We start from the raw sequence: 19,207 nt of genomic DNA on the forward strand, positions 1-19,207 counted from the left end.
GAATTGTTCATTGCTCAAACTCCTTTAAATTTAATTTGGCTGAAGTTTTTCTTTTGACATTACTGTCTTAAACAAATTTGCATTTCTGCTGTTGCCTAACCAGTCCTTTCTCCTGCAGTGTCTCCTATCTCAAATACACCATCAACACAGTTCTTCCTAAGACATCCATTTTATCTTGTTATTTTTCTATTCAGACATCTAGCTGGGATGGTGTCTTAGTATGTATATTAGTCAGGGTTCTCTAGAGGGACAGAACTAATAGGATATATATAAAGAGACGATGATTAAGTATTAACTCACACGATCACAGATCCCACAATAGGCCATCTGCAAGGTGAGAAGCAGAGAGCCAGTCTGAGTTCCAAAACTAAAGAACTTGGGGTGTGATGTTCGAGGGCAGGAAATATACAGCACAGGAAAAAGATGTAGGATAGAAGACTAGGCCCAGTCTAGTCTTTTCACGTTTTTCTGCCTGCTTTATATCCTACCTGCACTGGCAGCTGATTAGATAGTGCCCACCCAGATTAAGGGTGGATCTGCTTTTCCCAGCCCACTGGCTCAAATGTTAATTTCCTTTGGCAACACCCTCACAGACAAACCCATGATCAATACTTTGCATCCATTAATCCAATCAAGTTGACACTCAGTATTAACTGTCACAGTCTGTTTATGCTGCTGTAACAAAATATTACAGACTGGGTAATTATGAATTATAAGAAATTATAAAGAATAAATATTTATTTTCTCACAATTCTGGAGGCTGGAAAATTCAAGAGCAAGGCATGGCAGATTTGGTTGTATGGTAAACATCCCATCTGTGCTTCTAAGATGGCATCTTGAACACCTCCTCTGGAGAGGAGAAAAGCTTTGTCCTCATAGAAGAAGGTGAAGGGGCAAAAAGGGTCAAATTCCTTTTGCCAAGCCCTTTTATAAGGGCTCCTAATCCCATTCATGAGGGCAGAGCCCTTAAAACTCAGTCACCTCCAAAAGGCTAGACTTTACAACACTGTTGCATTAGGGATTAAGTTTCAACATGAAATTTGGGGAATGGGACAAAACCATTGAGACCATAGCAGATGGCTCTCTAGAGCCCATGAGATATAGTCTCAACTCCTGTCTTCAGTTGCTCAAAGTAAATATTTTATTGTAGCCTAATTTGTTTCCTTCTTTTCTCCGCTAAACACTATATACAGTCCAATTCCAAGCCAACTATGATTATACAAAATAATAATAAACCTGAGGTTCCTCCTTAACTATCTATACCACTCTAATATCGTGCCCTCTGTGAGAGGATTCTGTAGCAAATACTGTCTATTTTCAGCACTTCTTCATGTACCAAATAGCACTCTTACCTGTTTCACAAATCTATATGTGAAACATTTAGATTCACATGTAGATACTGGCTCACAGATTATCTCTCAGAATTCATGGAAGCAGATTTTGCATCACTTTTATATCTTCCCCAGCTATCTAGTATATTAAATCCATATACATTGTAGATGCTTAATGAATATTTGTCATTTGAAAAATAAAATGTTTACTTTTTCTGTCATTTCACCCTATCCTCATTTTCTGTGTACCTTCTGTTTAGCTTCTATTGGTGCCTTTCCAAGGGAATGCATCTAAAACGTAAGGTGAGCAGAAAGAAGGCCAGAAACCACATTTCTTTAAGTATGCCTTTCTCTCTAATATACATGTATTTTGACATAGACTTGTAGAGGAAAGCTCTCATCTGTGTGACTTAACCACTCAGAGAAGTGACAGGGACCCTGAAAATTTAAAGTTTTTTAAAAAAGGAGGAAAGGGCAATATTAAGTTTGACCTGCCTGCCGCCTTAGAGGAAGGCCTTGCCTGCTCCTCACATCACACCCCATATGCTGTCACATACAGGCTTGGACAGGGGCTAGTGGCTTTTTCTAGAGACCATACCCAAGTTGGGGAAGGTATAAGAACTGTAAAAATAACACCACAAATATGAAGCCTAGACATGAGACTAGATTGTAAGAGAAGTTGTCTAAGAAAGTAAATTCATTTGCTAAATAAAGTAAATTCATCAACCAGACAAACGGCTCTTCACTTTGTTCAATATTAGGACAAACAGACCTATGTTCAAGTAGATTTTCTTTTCCAACTAAGCCAGCCTGTACTCAAGTAGCCTAGGGCCAAGGCAACAGATAAGTTAGGACTAAAGTCTAAGTCATGTTCTAATTAAGGAAAGGATCATTGCCAGAGACAAGTGTGATTGGGGGCTGATTTGCAGCTGTGAAATCATGGGACAATCAGAATTACCAGCTGGGACTGTGGTGGGAAATACCATTCCTCTTTTACGATATGCTCCTACAGAATTATGAGAGAGAAAGAGCCAGTTTGAATCACCTGATTCCCAGAGTCTAGAATCTAGTAGCTATAATTATATTTCCTATATAAGTTCATTTGCAGTATGAGGAATATGATAATTAACATACAATTATATGGTAATTTGGAAGCAGCCTGCCAAGGGTAATATTCATAACCCAAAATCAACCTAGCAATTTTACATAAATTATCAGGAGAATTTGAACCAAGGCAGCCTGGAATATTGGAAAAGCAGAAGACCAAGGTTTTGTTACTGTATACCACAGACTTGCTATAAGACATTGTTGAAATTATCTATCATGTGCATTTCAATGTTTCACAATTTGAGTTATTACAATTAGATTTCTTGGTATAGTGCCTAGCATAGAGAATATATGCTCATTAAACAAATAAACAAATGAAAAACCCCATTCTCCAAAAGGTTGTACCTCAAAGGTGTTGTATTTGCAATTACTGGGAGCTAGCAATTATAGGAACTAGTCTGTGCTTAAGCAGATGATCAGGTAGCCTTCTCTTGGTTGGGGATAATAAAGATGTCCTCTTAGATCAGCTGTCTACAAATACGTATGTGACTTTGCTAAGGTAACAGCACTTTTTTATAGTGCATTTTTACATGTTTAAGTTCTATGTATACATTTCTCATTATTCAAAGATTTTGTATAGATTAAATATCTGAGAGAAATCACTTTTAATTTATCCCATAAATGGGCTCACTGTTTAGTTCTCAGGTCTACTGTACTCTATTCAGTTGCATTTGTAGCAAAGTCAAATGCCTTCACATAAATGCCATGCCAGTAACAACAAGAGGGTGTAAAAGAGGTTGTTGGGATTAGACACTCACATTGTTACTAAGTTGTTACTTAGCTCTAGTCTAATAGCTGCTGCTTCATGTGAATGGAAGAAATGGTGGCAACATATTTTCTGATTTTTTTTTTTAAGCTCCTGGAAATTCAGATAACTATGTGAAACTGCATAATGGGTTTTCAAATTTTTTTAAAACCCTGCATGGGGGAAAAATCAACCACCACAAAAAAAAGCCTACATCTTTACCACCCTTGTTTTAGAGACTCATCCAAAAGGTGATAAAATAGAAGTTCATATTTATTTCTGTGCCTAGCCTGGTTTCCAAACCATTTGAGTCTCATTTTCCTCTGGAGGTAGATTTCCTATGCTCAAATGCTGACTCATAATCCCTGGTAAATTATTAACCTTTATGTGTGGGAGAAAGACTCTGAGATGGCCCCCAATGACCCATATTTTCTACTGTTCACACATAATCTTTTCTCTTGTATGTGGACAAGAGCTACAACTTGCTTTTTAACCAATTAAATATGTCAAAGGTGTTAGGATATCACTCTCGTGTCTATGAAAGATTGTGACTTTTGTCATGCTGGCAGACTCTCCCTCTTGCTGGCTTTTATGAAACAAGTTGTCATGTTGGGGAGGCCCGCATGGCATCAAACTGTTGATATTCACTGTCAGCCACCAATTAGGAATCCAGGACCTCGATTCAACATCCAAAAGGAACGGAATCCTGCCAACAACCACCTGCATGAATATGGAAGCAGATCCTTTCCCTATCAAGCCTTCAGATAAGACCCTTACCCTGGCCAAACCTTGAACTGCAGCTTCATGAGAAACCTTAAAAGAGAGGTCCGCATTAAGGCATGCCTGATTCACAGAAAATGTGAAGTTGTTTAAGCCACTAAGTTTTTGATCATTTGTTGAAGAGTGATAGGTAACTAATACATCAGATCCTACTTTTCTCATCTCTAAAATAGGAAAGAATAGTGTTCTCCCCTGCCCTAACATGTGCTGTTTTGAGAGTTAAATGAATTAATATCTTTAAAGTACTTAGAACAGTGCCTGGCACATGTGAGCGCTCAAGTGTTGGGTGTCTTTTCCTCAGCCACATTCTAGAGATAAAGTCAAGTATCTTAGCAAAGAAGGGTAGTAGACAGAAGCAAAAGGGGCTGTCTCTGTGCAGCTTCAAGCTCAAGTGACAAATTGTGACATTATTTTAGGCAGAGGAAAGTTCTTTCTCACTTGTGTTCTACCATGGGGCAACTTTGCTGCAGAGCCTGATAGAGCTGTAGGGGTGCTACAGAAGCCATGGGAGCTGTGCCCTCATCAGGTAGATGAGTGGCCTTACCCTCGATGGACTGGGCAGTTAAAAGGAAGCCCAAGCACAAGATCATAAGTGGATTTATTTTTGAGCACTTCTAACAAAATCTCTGGGAAAACTCAGAAACAACTGAGTCATCCTGTGCTATGTGCCTCTGAGAGACATTGAGTCCACTCATTAAGATTTGTAGCTGAAGCCAGGTGCGGTGGCTCACACCTGAATCCAGCACTTTGGGAGGCCAAGGTGGGTGGATCACTTGAGGTTAAGTGTTCAAGACCAGTCTGGCCAACATGGTGAAACCCCATCTCTACTAGAAATACAAGATTCACCAGGGTAAGTGGCACACACCTGTAATCCCAGCTACTCAGAAGGCTGAGACAGGAGAATCGCTTGAACCCAGGAGGCAGAGGTTGCATTGAGCCGAGATTTTGCCATTGCATTCCAGCCTGGGCAACAAAGCAGGACTCCAACTCAAAAAATAAATATTTGTAGCTGAAACCTCTGTTAAGCAAGCTGATAATTCCAGCAGGCAAAGGGACAGGGTCTGTTTTCTATCTAGTTTATTCCTGTATTCCAAGAGCCTAGGGGAATATGATATACTCAATGTTAAATAAATGTTGGTTAAATGACATTTGTGTTACATCTGTAATTGTAAATTGTTGTTGCTTCATATTTGGAGATGGCAGCACACTTTTCACAGACCTTTCTCTGACCTTACACTTTGACAATAAAGGAAAGAAAATGCATAATTACACTGGGATAGAAGCTTACCTGCACACAGCTACTTTGGAACATTTCAGGGAACAGAAGCAAGCTGGTCTTCAAGGTCAATGGATTATTTTCCACTCCACTGAAATATCTAAGGTGACAAACTAAGCTAATTTGTCTTTCTGAGACAGAATATTTCTTAAAGATATTTCCTTGGGGTAAATGAAAGTAATGCTCTCCATTTCTATTCATTTTGTAGACATGAAAAAAAAAGTCACAGTCCCTCATAGACATGAAAGTGATATCCTAACATCTTTGACATATTTAATTGGTTAAAAAGCAAGTTATAGCTCTTGTCCTCATTCGAGAAAAGAAGATTATTTGTGAACAGTAGGAGACATGGTCATTGGGGGCCATCTGAGAGTCTTTCTCCCACACAGAAATGTTAATAATTTACCAGGGATTACAAGTCAGCATTTGAGCATAGGAAATCTACCTCCAGAGGAAAATGACACTCAAATGGTTTATAATAAAAAAGTAACCAGCATTACTTTCATTCATCCTTAGTTATACAAAGTGATTCAGGATGTATTTAGAGTGTCAAAGATGGGACTGGAACAGGAGAAAGAAATGTATTTATGCAAGTCAGTAATTATGGATTGATGTTAATAATCACTCAGTGTAGATCAAGTTGTTGCAGTAATAAAGCCTCTATCACATAAGCCTTGAAAGTAAAAAATGTAGATTTGGGGGAGTTTTTCCACCAAAAGAAGAACTGGATGTCTTCCAGAGCATCGATGAAGGAATAGTAAGACCTAAAAAGAAACTCACTTTCTAACTTGCTTCTCCAGTAAGCAAACGGTTAAAGGTAAGCATGTTCTCCATTCCTATCAGCTTACAAAGCTGAAGCTAGTACTTGGCAAATGGCTCCCTGATTCATCTATAGACTGACTTTTTTGGGGGAGGGAAACAAAACTCTAGGAAAGGTATGTTTGCATTTCCTCTTCCTCAAAGTTGGGAAATATTCAGTGGTAATGAAAGGCAAGTCATCTGGGTGGAGCACAATGTTATAAATTTGTGTCTTTGGTAATTTATGCGGTCTTGTGGAATCACCTATTAAAAGCAACCCTGGAATGAGCAGTGTTTTATTTAGAATAATGGACAGTTGGTAGCAGAAGATGATCTGCAGTATGGGAATAGGAGATTCCAAGGGCCTCAGGATGGTGAAAGGATTGAAAGGGAAGATGGAGGCTTCCAAAATCTAGCCCCGGTATGCATACTTCCTATTTGTTGCAAAGTCTTAAGAAGCAAAGTCTTCCACCCAGTAGCTCTGTCTGTTTCTCGTTTCTTTTTTCTCTGCTTCTGTATCGGTGTCTCTGTTTCTTTTCTTAAATTTGAATTACACAGTAATATGTGATATATCAAAATTATACGAGTTGCAACTCTTGACATCATCATCCTCAATTTGCCTTGACACCCTGGAGCAAATTTTTATCCATGTAGAAGTTTCATTGGGTTTCTGGACACAAAGGAAGAACCAAAGTATTTGCCCTTAATATCCTTTTTATAGAAATCCTGGAGCCAGCTTTGCTAGCATTTAGTGCCCCCTGAGGCATTATGACTTTTCATATTACTTATATTTCATAAATAGGAAGGGCAATAAAATCAATTTCTGAGCCAGGACCAGAGTCTGGGACCACTGACTCCCACATAATGTGATTTAATTAACAAGATATTGAGAACAAACACACTCAAAGAAAAACTAGATTAACTGTACATTGACTTGCAGTTCACTTGTAAGATGCTTTCATTTCCAACCTGAAATGGAAAAATCTACTGCAAGCCCACATGAGTCATGCATTATAGCCTATGTCACTGCAACCCAAATGCCTTGTCATCTTCTCTGGATGTTTAATCTGTACCCAAGTCTTTCTGAGATACTCCAGAGTTGAATTAGCTTGCCACACCCTGATTCTGCTCACCCACTTCTCAGTTTATCTTATGCAGAGAAATATTATAAACAACATATGCTTCTATTTATTTCCCTTCTTAGTGAGGTCACACAATAACATTCCTCAGAAAAATAGAACAGTCTAATACCTCAGTACTAAGATAACTTCAGTTGCTTCCTACATTTGGTTAAATGCTTTTAATGTTCGTAAAAGAACAAACATTTGTGAAGTAGGGGGGAAAGATTTCAGAAAGAAACAGAAGGCAAATTGTACTTTACAGAGTTAGATGATGCAAAGTACATCAAAGTAAGGGCACATGATCTAATCGTGTTGTGCAAGCTCATGGTTTACGAGACCCTGTCTTGGCATAATGAGAACGCAGCATGAAAGCTTCCTTGAGTTTACCTAAGAAGTCTGAAAGTATATGGGTCTTCAGATCAGGAACAGGGTGGAAACATCTGGGAAGTAGATGATAAAGAAATAATCTGAGAAGAGGGATCTGTCACCGTCTGGAGTGTAGTGGCATGATCTCTGCTCACTGCAGCCTCCTCCACCTTTCAGGTTCAAGCAGTTCTCTTGTCTCAGCCTTCCAAGTAGTTGAGATTACAGGTGTGTGGTGCCACAGCCGGATAATTTTTATATTTTTAATATGGACAGGATTTCGTCATGTTGGTCAGGCTGGTCTCTACCTCAAGTGATCTGCCTGCCTAGGCCTCCCAAAGTGCTGAGATAACAGACATGAGCCACTGTGCCCGCCAAGAAAGTTCTTTTTTACCGCTTATGGAGTCCTGAGGCATAAGGAAGGCTGCGAATATCCACAGTAACTTCTAACGTCAGCCAGATTATTTTTTCAGTAAGAGCAGATGTGGGGAACTAGAAGGGCCGAAACGAGATCACACAACAAGTCAGGAAAAATATTTTTACTTTCTACCTTCTGCTCTTGCCTTAGCCCTTGAAGTCTTGGCTTCAATGCCATTCTTTTGCTTTGCTATTTTCACTAGCAGAGGCAAGTTAAAAAGTTATGAGTCCATTTTGATAACTACAACTGAACTAAGCTAATTTTAGGTGAAGTGCCCCCTCCATATTTGTGTAATGCAACTAAAATTATTTCAAACATTTTTTATAACCAGTTGTTGTAAATTCACTATCAATCTCGTGAATTACCCAAGTTATCTCTAACTTGCATTTGGAGAAACAGGGACAACGAGCATTTAAGCAAGATACCCAAAGTCTCACAACATAGAACTGGATGTATAGCTGTGGTCTCCTGTTTCTGTATTTGCCCTTTTTCAGGAACATCTGAATTCTCAACAAAATCAACCAACCAACCAAACAAACAAACAAAAAAACACTAGCAAATAAATTTCATCTTACCAGATTATTAATCCAACGATTTTATTTGATAAAGGCAGATAGTGAATGCCTGAGTGACGCCAGGATATTAATAATTGGCAATGTCAGAATAGCTGGGACTTAGCAGACTTGCTATTTGGCACCCATACCACCGTGATGTAGCACCCAAAAGAGCAAAATGCCATACAGTCCCTGATGCTTCCGTTTTCAGAATGTTTAGATGGCTATCCTGGAGTTATGCAGTCCACAACTTGCAAATCCAAATAAAGTGGCCAGGGATGGCTTATTTCTATATTGTTGCCACACATCACAAATAGGGTGGTAAAAGATCCAGGGTGGTAAAAGATCAAACTGTTGATATGGTTTGACTGTGCCCCCACCCAAATCTCATCTCGAACTGTAGTTCCTATAATCCCCAGGTGTCATGGGAGAGACCTGGTGAGAGGTAATTGAATCAAAGGGGTGGTTACCCCCATGCTGCTATTCTCATGATAGTAAGTGAGTTCTCACAAGATCTGATAATTTTATTAAGAGGCTTTTCCCCCTTTTGTTTGGCCTTCTCTTTGCTGCCGCAATGTGAAGAAGGACGTGTTTGTTCCTGAAGGCTGCCCAGCCAAGCTGAGCTGAGTTAATTAAAACTATTTCCTTTATAAATTAATCTTGGGTATGCCTTTATTAGCAGCACGAAAGCAGACTAATACACACGTGATCTTACTCGTGGAAATTTTTTAAAGTCAGTATCTCAGAAATAGAGAGTAAAACAGTGGTTATCACAGAATGGGGAAGGAAGAGGGGATGAGGAAAATGGAGAGAGCTTAGTCAAGGGCACAAAGTTGCAACTACGTTCTGGTGTTCTCTTGCATAGTAGGGTGACTATGGTTAATGATAAGGTATTGTATATCACAAAATTGCTAGAAAAGAGGACTTTGAATGTTCTCACCTCAAGAAAATGATAATTGCATAAGGTGATGGATATGCTAACTACCCTGATTTGATTATTATACAGCATAAATATGTATCAAAACATGCAATTGCATCCATACATATGCACAATTACAACTCATCAATTAAAAAATTTGAAGAATCCATATCTCTCGCATAAGTCAGTCAGTCCAAGTTGTTTACTGATACTGGTTTTACAATTTGCCCAGATGAATATTCATTAAATACTTGATTAATATTAATTAGACTCAGAATGGGGCTGCTGAAGAGTCAAGAACTAAGGAATTTACTGTCATTCAGGTGCACTGGGGGAGAAAAAAAGCAATGCAATTGGAATCAGTCCCTGAAATACAACCACTTGAAGAATGCACCATCACAGGGGACAGCAGGGCCAAGACTTCTGTCCTGTGAACTCGAGAGACCACACTGCTTTGCCTGTTTGCCTCTGGCCGCACTACTGTGCTCTCTTCCCAGCTCTCTCTGGCGTGGCTGCTGTTGGCTGCCTTGCTCTGGCCTGAGTCACGCTGGCCGTGGTCCACTGGTTTAGATGTGACCCTGTGCCTCATGCCCCTGGCTCACTTGCTCAGCCTCTTATCCTCCTGGACTCTCTTGAGAATAAGAACAGAGGAATGCTAAAAGACTGAAGACAAGATACACTTGGAGGATTTTTTTTTAAATTAATGACAGTTACCATTACAGTAACACCATGTAGCATAGAATTATTAAATACTCTGTAATAAGATCTTACATATATGTCTACTATCTTCCCCTCCAAATACATTTATATTTTCAAGAGTTTGAAGCAAGATTACATGAAATAAAATTCATGCAATAGATAGTCATACTAAATAGAAAAGAAAAATCTAAAACCAAAAGACAATGAACATTTTTAATAATAGGCAGCAACAGATAATGGGAACTTACGGAGGTCTACTGTTTGTACCAAAGTTTGTACCAAACTTAAATATTTCAGATTAGTTTAAGATTTTGTGATCAATATGTGTTAATAATGGCTCAGAAGATAAGGACTTGACATCTTAATTATCAGGACAGAAGTAGCTTAGTGGTAGAGCAAGTGTCTGGAAGTATGAACTGATGCCAGACATGATGAATTTTCAATGAGGATGTCAGCAGTTATGTTCAAACCCTCCTGGGAATTGAAACAAACACTTTTATGTTGTGTGTTTCCATATTTGCCTTGGCTCCTCTAACACAAATTATTTCTTTCCGTATTTTTAATTTCTTTTATAGAATGAAATTCTGTTTTTATAAAATCATTGCATATTAGAAAATGTTTCATTAGGTAAAATTTCAAACATATTTAAAAGTAGAGAGAATAGCATGCTAAGTCTTGCTGTACCATCACCCAGCTTCGATAATTATAACCTCATAGATAATCTTGCTTCATCAGCACTCCTTGCTCTGCCCATCTAGATTATATAGAAGCCAATTTCAGGCATCATATTGTTTCCTTATGTATCTCTAGAAGGTATAAACAATTTCTGTTAATATATCAATATTATTATCACAACACCTTGAAAATAATAATTCATTATTATTATAAAACAGGTCAGTGTTCAAAAACTTCCAAATGTCTTGTAAAAATTTAAAAAAAAATTTAAATCAGAAACAAAATTAAATCAGTGTACAACTAATTGTAATTGGTTGGTTTGTCTTCTAAATTTTTTTTTAATGGAGCTATAATTTATATATGGCACTATCACCCTTTTAGGTATATGATTCTAAGTGTCGACAAACATAAAGTCTTGTAATTACCATCTCAACCAAGATATGCAATATTTCTATCACCCCAAAAACTTTTCTTGTGTCCCATAGTTGTCAGTTCTTCTTCCTACCCTCAGGGCATGGCAAGCTCTAAACTTTTATTTTTGGTCTCTATAAGTTTGCCTTTTCCCAAATGTCATACAAATGGAATCACAGCATATAACCTTTTGAGTCTGGCTTCTTTCACTTAGTACATTGTGTTTGTGATTCATCCATGTGGCTGTATGTATTAGTAATTTCTTCCTTTTTATTGCTGAGTAGTATTCTGTAGTGTGGATATACTACAGTTTGTCTCATCATCTACCTGTTGACTGACTTTTGGTAGTTTTCAGTTTTTTGCAATTATGGCTAAAACCTCTCTAAACATTCATGTATAGAGTTTTGTATAAATGTAAGTTTTTAATTCATTTAGGGAAATACCTAAGAATATGATTGCTATGGTAAGTACAATGATCTCATGGTAAGTACATGTTTAGCTTTATAGGAAACTGCTAATGTGCCTCTTCATTCTCACCAGCAGTGTGAGAGTTCCAATTGCTCTGCATCCTCACCAGTATTATTGAACTCTAACCATTGTAATAAAGTAGTAACTTCTTGTGGTTGTAACTCCCATTTTTCTAATAAGTGATGATGTTGAGCATCTTTTTATGTGCTTATTTGCCATTTATATCTGTACTTTGGTCAAGTGTCTGTTTGGTTTACTTGCCCCTTCCTCACTTTCTTTTTAAAGAGATGGAGTCTTGCTCTGTTGCCCAGGCTGGAGAGCAGTGGTGTAATCACAGCTCACTGCAAATGTGAACTCCTGGGCTCAAGTCATTCTCTGACCTCAGCCCCATGAGTAGTTAGGACTATAAGTGTGCTCCACCATTCCTTGCAAATTTTTTTAGTTTATGTAGAGATGGGATCTCACTATGTTTCTCAGGCTGGTCTCAAACTCCTAGCCTCAAACAGTTTTCCTGCTTTGGCCTTCCAAAGTGCTGAATTTACAAGCATGATCCACCATGCCTAGCCACTTGCCAATGTTTTAAATGGAACAGTTTTTCTTAATATTCTTTTGAAAATTCTTCATATAGCCTGGATAAATGTCCGTTAGTAGATGTGTTTTACAAATATTTACTTTCGGTCTGTGGCTTGTCTTTTCATTCCCTTAACAATGTCGTTTAAGAGTAAATGTTTTCATTTTGATGAAATCCATTTTCATCTCTAGGTTCTCCCTTTCTCCTTTATAATTCCTAAAAATGTGTTTGTTGAAGCAACAAAGTCAGGGGCCACACATTGCAATTAGTTAATGTGTCTCTTAAGTCTCCTTAACTCTTCTTCTTCCATCTTTCTCACTCTCTTTAATGCCTTGAAATTTATTCATTAAAGAAACCAGGTCATTTGTCTCATGGAATTTCTCTTATTCTAGAGTTTACTGATTCCCACCACTCCCTTATTTTCTGCAAACTGATAGTTAAATCTAGAGGCTTGATGAGAATCAAGTTCAGTTTTTCAGTAAGAATACTACCTAAGCATACTTCAGCCAGGAGGCACATATATCTGATGACTTTTGGGAACATTAGCAGTCATTGAGGATTATAGCTATTAATATATTTTTATCAAGCAACAGCAACTGTAATCAAATCCTGTTTCTTCTTGAGAATTATATTCATTTATTACTATAATTTGCCAAAAAGTAGTATTAAAACATCTTATAGTTTAAGAAACACTCTTCATATAGTATTTTGATTGGCCCTACCAACAACTTATTTAATATACTTTATTCTTATCTCAATTTTTCACATGAAGTTACTGAAGTTCTGAGACAATAAAGAACTTTCTGAAATCACAGAAAGGGAGTTTTATAAACCAGGATCCCATGGTCTTTATATCAGAAAATATTGTCTCCTTATCAATTATTTGTCATTGATTTAATCATTTGAAAATTTTCACTGAGCACCTATTATCTCTTAAAACACTAAAAGTTAAAGTGGTTAGTAAAACTGATATTGTCCCTACCTGCATAGTGTTTACAATGTAGCGGGAGAGATGGACATTAAGTAAGTAATAACACAAATAAATACCCAATTATCACCTCCTGTGATAAACACTTTCATATATTTGTTTTATAGGTATTTTAGAACAGCTATTTTGTGAAATGCTCTTAAATTGTTATTTAGCCTAATTCTTCATCTCCCTGTCACCATTTCAGCAGGCTTACACTATTACTGAAATGAATGTTTCCGGGCCTTTGAAATTGGAGGAAAATGCCTTCCCCAACACACATATGACCTCTATTCAATACTGAGAAAGTTGCAGAATCTCATGAAATATATGTTTATTGGTTAACCAGTTATTTAACTAGTCTTATATATACATTAGTACTTCTTTTCTACAGAACTTAATTATCTTTAAATTTTGCCTAATGGAGAAAGCAGCCAATATCCCAGAAGCCAAAAGGACTAGAATAAATATACAAAGAACAATCAAATTATGTGAAAATACTCTGAAACAACAATGCACATTTTTTTTTCATAGAGGGATTCCATTTAACCTGTCAAAACCTAAATTCTCATATTTTACACACAGTAGTTTTGACTGTGGCTTTTTAATATCTTAACCTACCACAGAGTAGAGGTTACAAATTGTAATATAATAATAGGATTGAAATAAGCATATATACTAAAGGCAAGAAGAAAGAATTGCCTGAGAGTCTGGTGGAAGAGGTGAAGGTAGAAAAATTTAAACAGAAAGGTTTTTTTAGATTTAATTTTCAGAGGTTTATGAATAGTCAAGTTTTCATTGGAAATTTTTATTAGAATCATCTCTAAATGAAACAAATAATAATTCGAGCTCTGGCTGATCAACTTGTATTGACACAGATCCCTGAGAATACTGTTGATTCAAAATCAAAATCACCTTTTTTTTTTTTTTTTTTTTAAAAAAAATTTTTTTTTTTTTTTTTTTTTTTTTTTTTTTTGAGATGGAGTCTCATACTGTAGCCCAGGTTGCAGTCTAGTAGCATGACCTCAGCTCACTGCAACTTCTACCTCCTAGGTTCAGGCAGTTCTCCTGCCTCAGCCTCTGGATTAGCTGGGACTACAGGCATGTCCCACCACGCACACTAATTTTTGTATTTTTTGGCAAAGACGGAGTTTCACCATGTTGGCCAGGCTGGTCTCCAATTCCTGGCCTCAAGTGATCTCCCTGCCTTGGCTTCCCAAAGTGCTGGGATTACAGGTGTGAGCCACTGCACCTAACCTAAATCTTCTTTATTAACTCACCTTTATTTCTTCAGCATGGGCTCAAAATGTAGTTTATATATTTACAAGACTAAAATCCTTCTATTTCCTATTTAAGAGAGTGATCTGCTCAGTGTAGTTCATTCAGCACATATTTACTGAGTGACTGCTATTTGCCAGGCTGTGACTATTCCTTTATGAGGAATAAGAAAGCACCTGGTAGAACTGGTTTACAGTTGGATCACTGCTATATTCTCTTTCATATAAATGACAAAAAAAGATATTAAAAACAAGTTTTGAATTTTTGCATCATTTCTGATCTATTGTCATCTATTAATTTAATAAGGATGCATGAGCCAAGCTTTATGATTTCAATATAAATAGTAGGCTTTCAATGTGGATTCAGACTATCACAAAGTTACCTGCAAACATAGAGTGGCTAGGAGCTGATAGATTAATTTCCACTTCTAATTGGAATTTGTAAATTGTCATAATGATGGTTTTGATTAAATGCATGTTTTCTTGCCATAGCAAACAGTAAAGGACACATTCTTATTGGAATGACAGGTGGTTAATAGCTTAATCTACTCACTAGTAACAGTAAAATAATAATATATAATACTATTTAATCATTATTATTATAATTATTACTTAATAATATTACATAATGAAATATAATGACTATCATGTATAATAATAATATTTCCTGATAGTTATCAATGATACCCAAACCCAAACTGTCATTTTGGTGTCCAGTCAATGTTTTATAACCCTTCTGTGATGAATAAATTATTTAACATTAGCAACATGGTAAGTTCTCTGGGATAATTCTTTCAGGCTACCTTATCCAGGCAGGCCTATCTGGATACAGGCTGCTTAAGAAAGAACTATTCTACGGGTATCATAGATTGCTCATAAGTACTTTTATAGGCATGCAATGTACAACCACAGTGTAGGATGTTTAACATAAAATTTGTTATATTATTACTTGTCTTGCCCCAAATGAATAACTACTTCAAAATTAGCTTTTGGTTGCTAACTCTCAACTACTGAATTATTATTAAGAATCAGTGTAGCATGTCACCTTGTCCACTTATCTTGCTGTGTACAAATAGTCCTTCTTGGAGGCTATGCCAGAATGTAGTTAAAACCTTGCTCTTCTCATGTGTTTTATAGGGCTCTTACTATGTTGAAACAGGCATTCAGATATGTCACCTTGTAATTTTTCTTAATCAATTAACATCACTGCCAAATTATCTGGAACAGAAACTGGGGACATTTTGACAATTTATTATTTTCTAAGGATGATCTCGGTTCTGCCTATTGAAATTTGCTCACTCACCTCCAAGAGGAAGAGGGATGGCTTCAGGAAAATGTCTTTAGGTGTTTTTATTTTTCACAAGTTATTTATTGTAACACTAGCTCTTCCCTGCAGGAAGCTATATAATTGTTTGCTTAACTGGCAACATAGAAGAATTGCTAGCTCCTTCCTCGAGAATATACTCTTGAATTCCTTGTCACTCAAGTTTATCTATTAAAAACTCAATGGGAGGAAACAATGTCCACAGATTCCTTTGGGAAAATCTCTTCTTTCATCTTTTTTTCTGACTGTGTCAAGTAGTAGGTACCCCACAAAAATTGCTAATTGAATACATGAATAAAAACTTTCATTGAATTAAATCTCTTAAACGCTGAGACATGTAACTCCAGAATATATTTTTGACCCCCTACTGAATTATTGTTCCTGAATTCTATTTGGTATGATGCTCTGGACTTGCACTGATAATTTCTCTGTGCAGCCTCCTGTGGAACTCATGTTAGATATCTCACTCTCTATAAAGTGCCTCAACATTTCTTTTCTGGTGATAATGTGAGGGAGGTAAGTCAGCCTTATCTAGATAAATTTATTTGTTTTCATTTTATGGGTATCATGAATTGGATCACCAATCAGGTTTCCCTTTTACCATTCACTGTCATAGAACAAAATTTGTAGCTCAAAATGACAGTATGATTCCATCTTTCGTTTAACTCATTTCTACTTCTAGTTTTTGCCCCCATGTTTGTTTTTTCTTTCTCATTCTTTTATAATTTATAATTTATTATATATTGGCATATTTTATTTGTAGCTTATTGCTGTATTTTATGTTGCCCTTTAAAGATCTTAAATCTCTTTTCAAGTAAGATAAGGCATTGATAAATAAAAGTTTAATCCATCAATTAAACAAAATATTTTCTATTGTATAGAAGGAACTGACAGTTGTTAGTCTGTATTTTTAAAAGCCACTGAGACTAGACAATCTTGGGAAGAATATTTATTATTTGTCTACTAACCACCTCATACCTCCTGAAAAAACAGCAACTCATTTTTCTGGAAACTACTCTTCCTTCCACTGCAACTCTGACTCCTAGAAAGGGTTGAGGGCTTTAAGGATGGGTAACCAAACCAAGCCGTTCTAATTAGAGGCATTCCTTGAGTTGTTTACTGGGAGTTGATGTGGTGTGTGTTAGGCAATCTTGTCCTGTAATGGAATTGAGATGTAAAACTTAGGAACTGTCAGTGATCATATTTCCTGCCACAAAGAGAAAGACTGACTCAGTGTATGATAAAGTTGGCAGAGAGGAGAGGCAGGGAAGAGAGAGAGAGAGAGAACATTAAGTGAGAGAGAGAAAGTAAATGAAAGAGATCTGGCATCGTTCAAGTTCCTGAGACAGTCAGTTCCTGAAACCCAACTTAATGTCTTCCACATGGTTTAGATATTCACTACTTCTTTAGATTTTGTGAGATAACAAATTCATCTTTCTCAATCTGGATTCAAATTGGGCTTCTATCACTTTCAAGCACGAGTCCTTAATGATATATGCTGCTTTTAAGCTTTATTGTGAAAAATTTTGGCCCTAATCCTCACCAGCCCCACAGTCTACTTTTGTGCAAGGGTATAATTTACTCTTTGACTTGGAAAATCTATATCTGGCTCTAATTTTCATGTAAAAGAAAATCAGTTTTGTCTCTTAATGATATGGTATAGAAAACATTTGAATTTTTTTTGGAAAATATTAATATTGCAAGCATTTTTCTGTTAACTCAAACTCAAATTGTTTGCTCTCTTGATTATATCAAAAGTTGGACCTGGACAGTGGTTTTCGGAGAGATAGGAACATGATAATTAGCATTTCCACATTGTCTTGCCTCTATTTCCATACCAAATCAATAGAAATCTACATGCCTGGATGAGCAGAGTAGAAAAAATGTGATTTTAGACCAGGAAGACCCAGATTCATGTCTGAGCTTTACATGACCAAGATCCTCAATCTCTTACAGTTCCCCTAGGAAACTCCTAGAAGAACAGTAGTATGTACCTCCCAACATTATTAGGGAAAATATATGTAAAGCCCTAATACAGTGTCAACATATAATAGTGGGAGTTATTGTCACTTTGTTGGCTCACCGTAGAAAGACCTTTCAAAAACTTTAACAATTTGCCTTCAGCTTTTATTCGGAATTCATACCCTCCCCAACACCTACAAGCTGTATTTATGTATTTTCATCCTTTGTACTACTATTAGTTATCTAATCCTCTTTAGAGAAATATCCTTACACGATATCCTTCTTTGAATTTTCTCCTAGAGGAAAAAAAAAAGACATTTCTAAATTGCTCATTTTCTTTTTATGTTGATGAAAGCATGTGAACTCATCCTGTTGCCCCATCTTCTTTCTTTTTTCCTTTTCTCTTTGACTATCAGTAAAAAATAGAGCTAAATTTAATGCTCAGTTGCATTAAACTAGATTAAATTACCTAGTTATTACTTCCTTAATTATTTTAAAACATTATGTATTCTTTCAGTGGTAATATTGTATGTGTGACTTCAAGTAAGCTTACATTATTCTTGGGAGTAGGCATCAGTATATAAATAACAAATGCAATAAAGGCCTACACTATTTTAGCAACCCTCAGATGAAGCATGACTGAGCTAGGAGTGTGAGGGTGGTAGCTCTTTTGTTAGATAGTTGTAGGACAAAGTGCTCCAGCTCCCTAAAGATCACACTTCAGGCACCGGTTCTACATTGGCTGCCTCCTATTTTCCCTTCCGGTCAGGCTTTGTGAGAGGTGCCCTGTCTTTCAGACTCCATAGTCCATGTAGCCCATTGCCTGCCAGCTATGAATGAAAACCTCAAAAAATTTCTTCAATTTGAGTCAAATTGTTCACAGCTAAGGGCAACAGCACACTCAGGGAAGGCTAAATCTATTGCTGACCATGCAGTAGACATAGGGAGAATTTATATCTTTCTTACTGACTTGGACTGTCAATAACCTCCACTCTCTGAAGAAGACTTGACCCCCATCTTTGTGTCTTGGCTGTTATGACACCTACATTTGTTCACCCACCATTTTTGTCTGTTTGTGTTCTTGTAGCAAAATACCACAGACTGAGTATTTAGAATGAACGGATACTTATTTTCTTAGTTATGGAGGCTAAGAAGTCCAAGATCATGGCTCTGGCAGGATTGCAGTCTAGTGAGGGTTGCTTTTTGTCTCTAGGATGGCACTTTGCTATCATATCCTCCAAAGGGAAGGAGTGCTGTGCCCTCATATGGTGGAAGGGACTAAAGGGGGGGGAAGGGCAAATTTCCTCTGTCAAGCCCTTTTAAAAGGGAACCGAATTCCATGCAGGAGGGCAGAGCCCTCATGACTCAGTGACCTAAAAGTTTCACCTCTTAATACAGATGCATCAGGGGTCAAGTTACAACATGAATTTTGGATGGGGAA

Source organism: Cebus imitator, unplaced genomic scaffold (assembly GCF_001604975.1).
Source record: "Cebus imitator isolate Cc_AM_T3 unplaced genomic scaffold, Cebus_imitator-1.0 Scaffold307, whole genome shotgun sequence".
Taxonomy (NCBI): Eukaryota; Metazoa; Chordata; class Mammalia; order Primates; family Cebidae; genus Cebus; species Cebus imitator.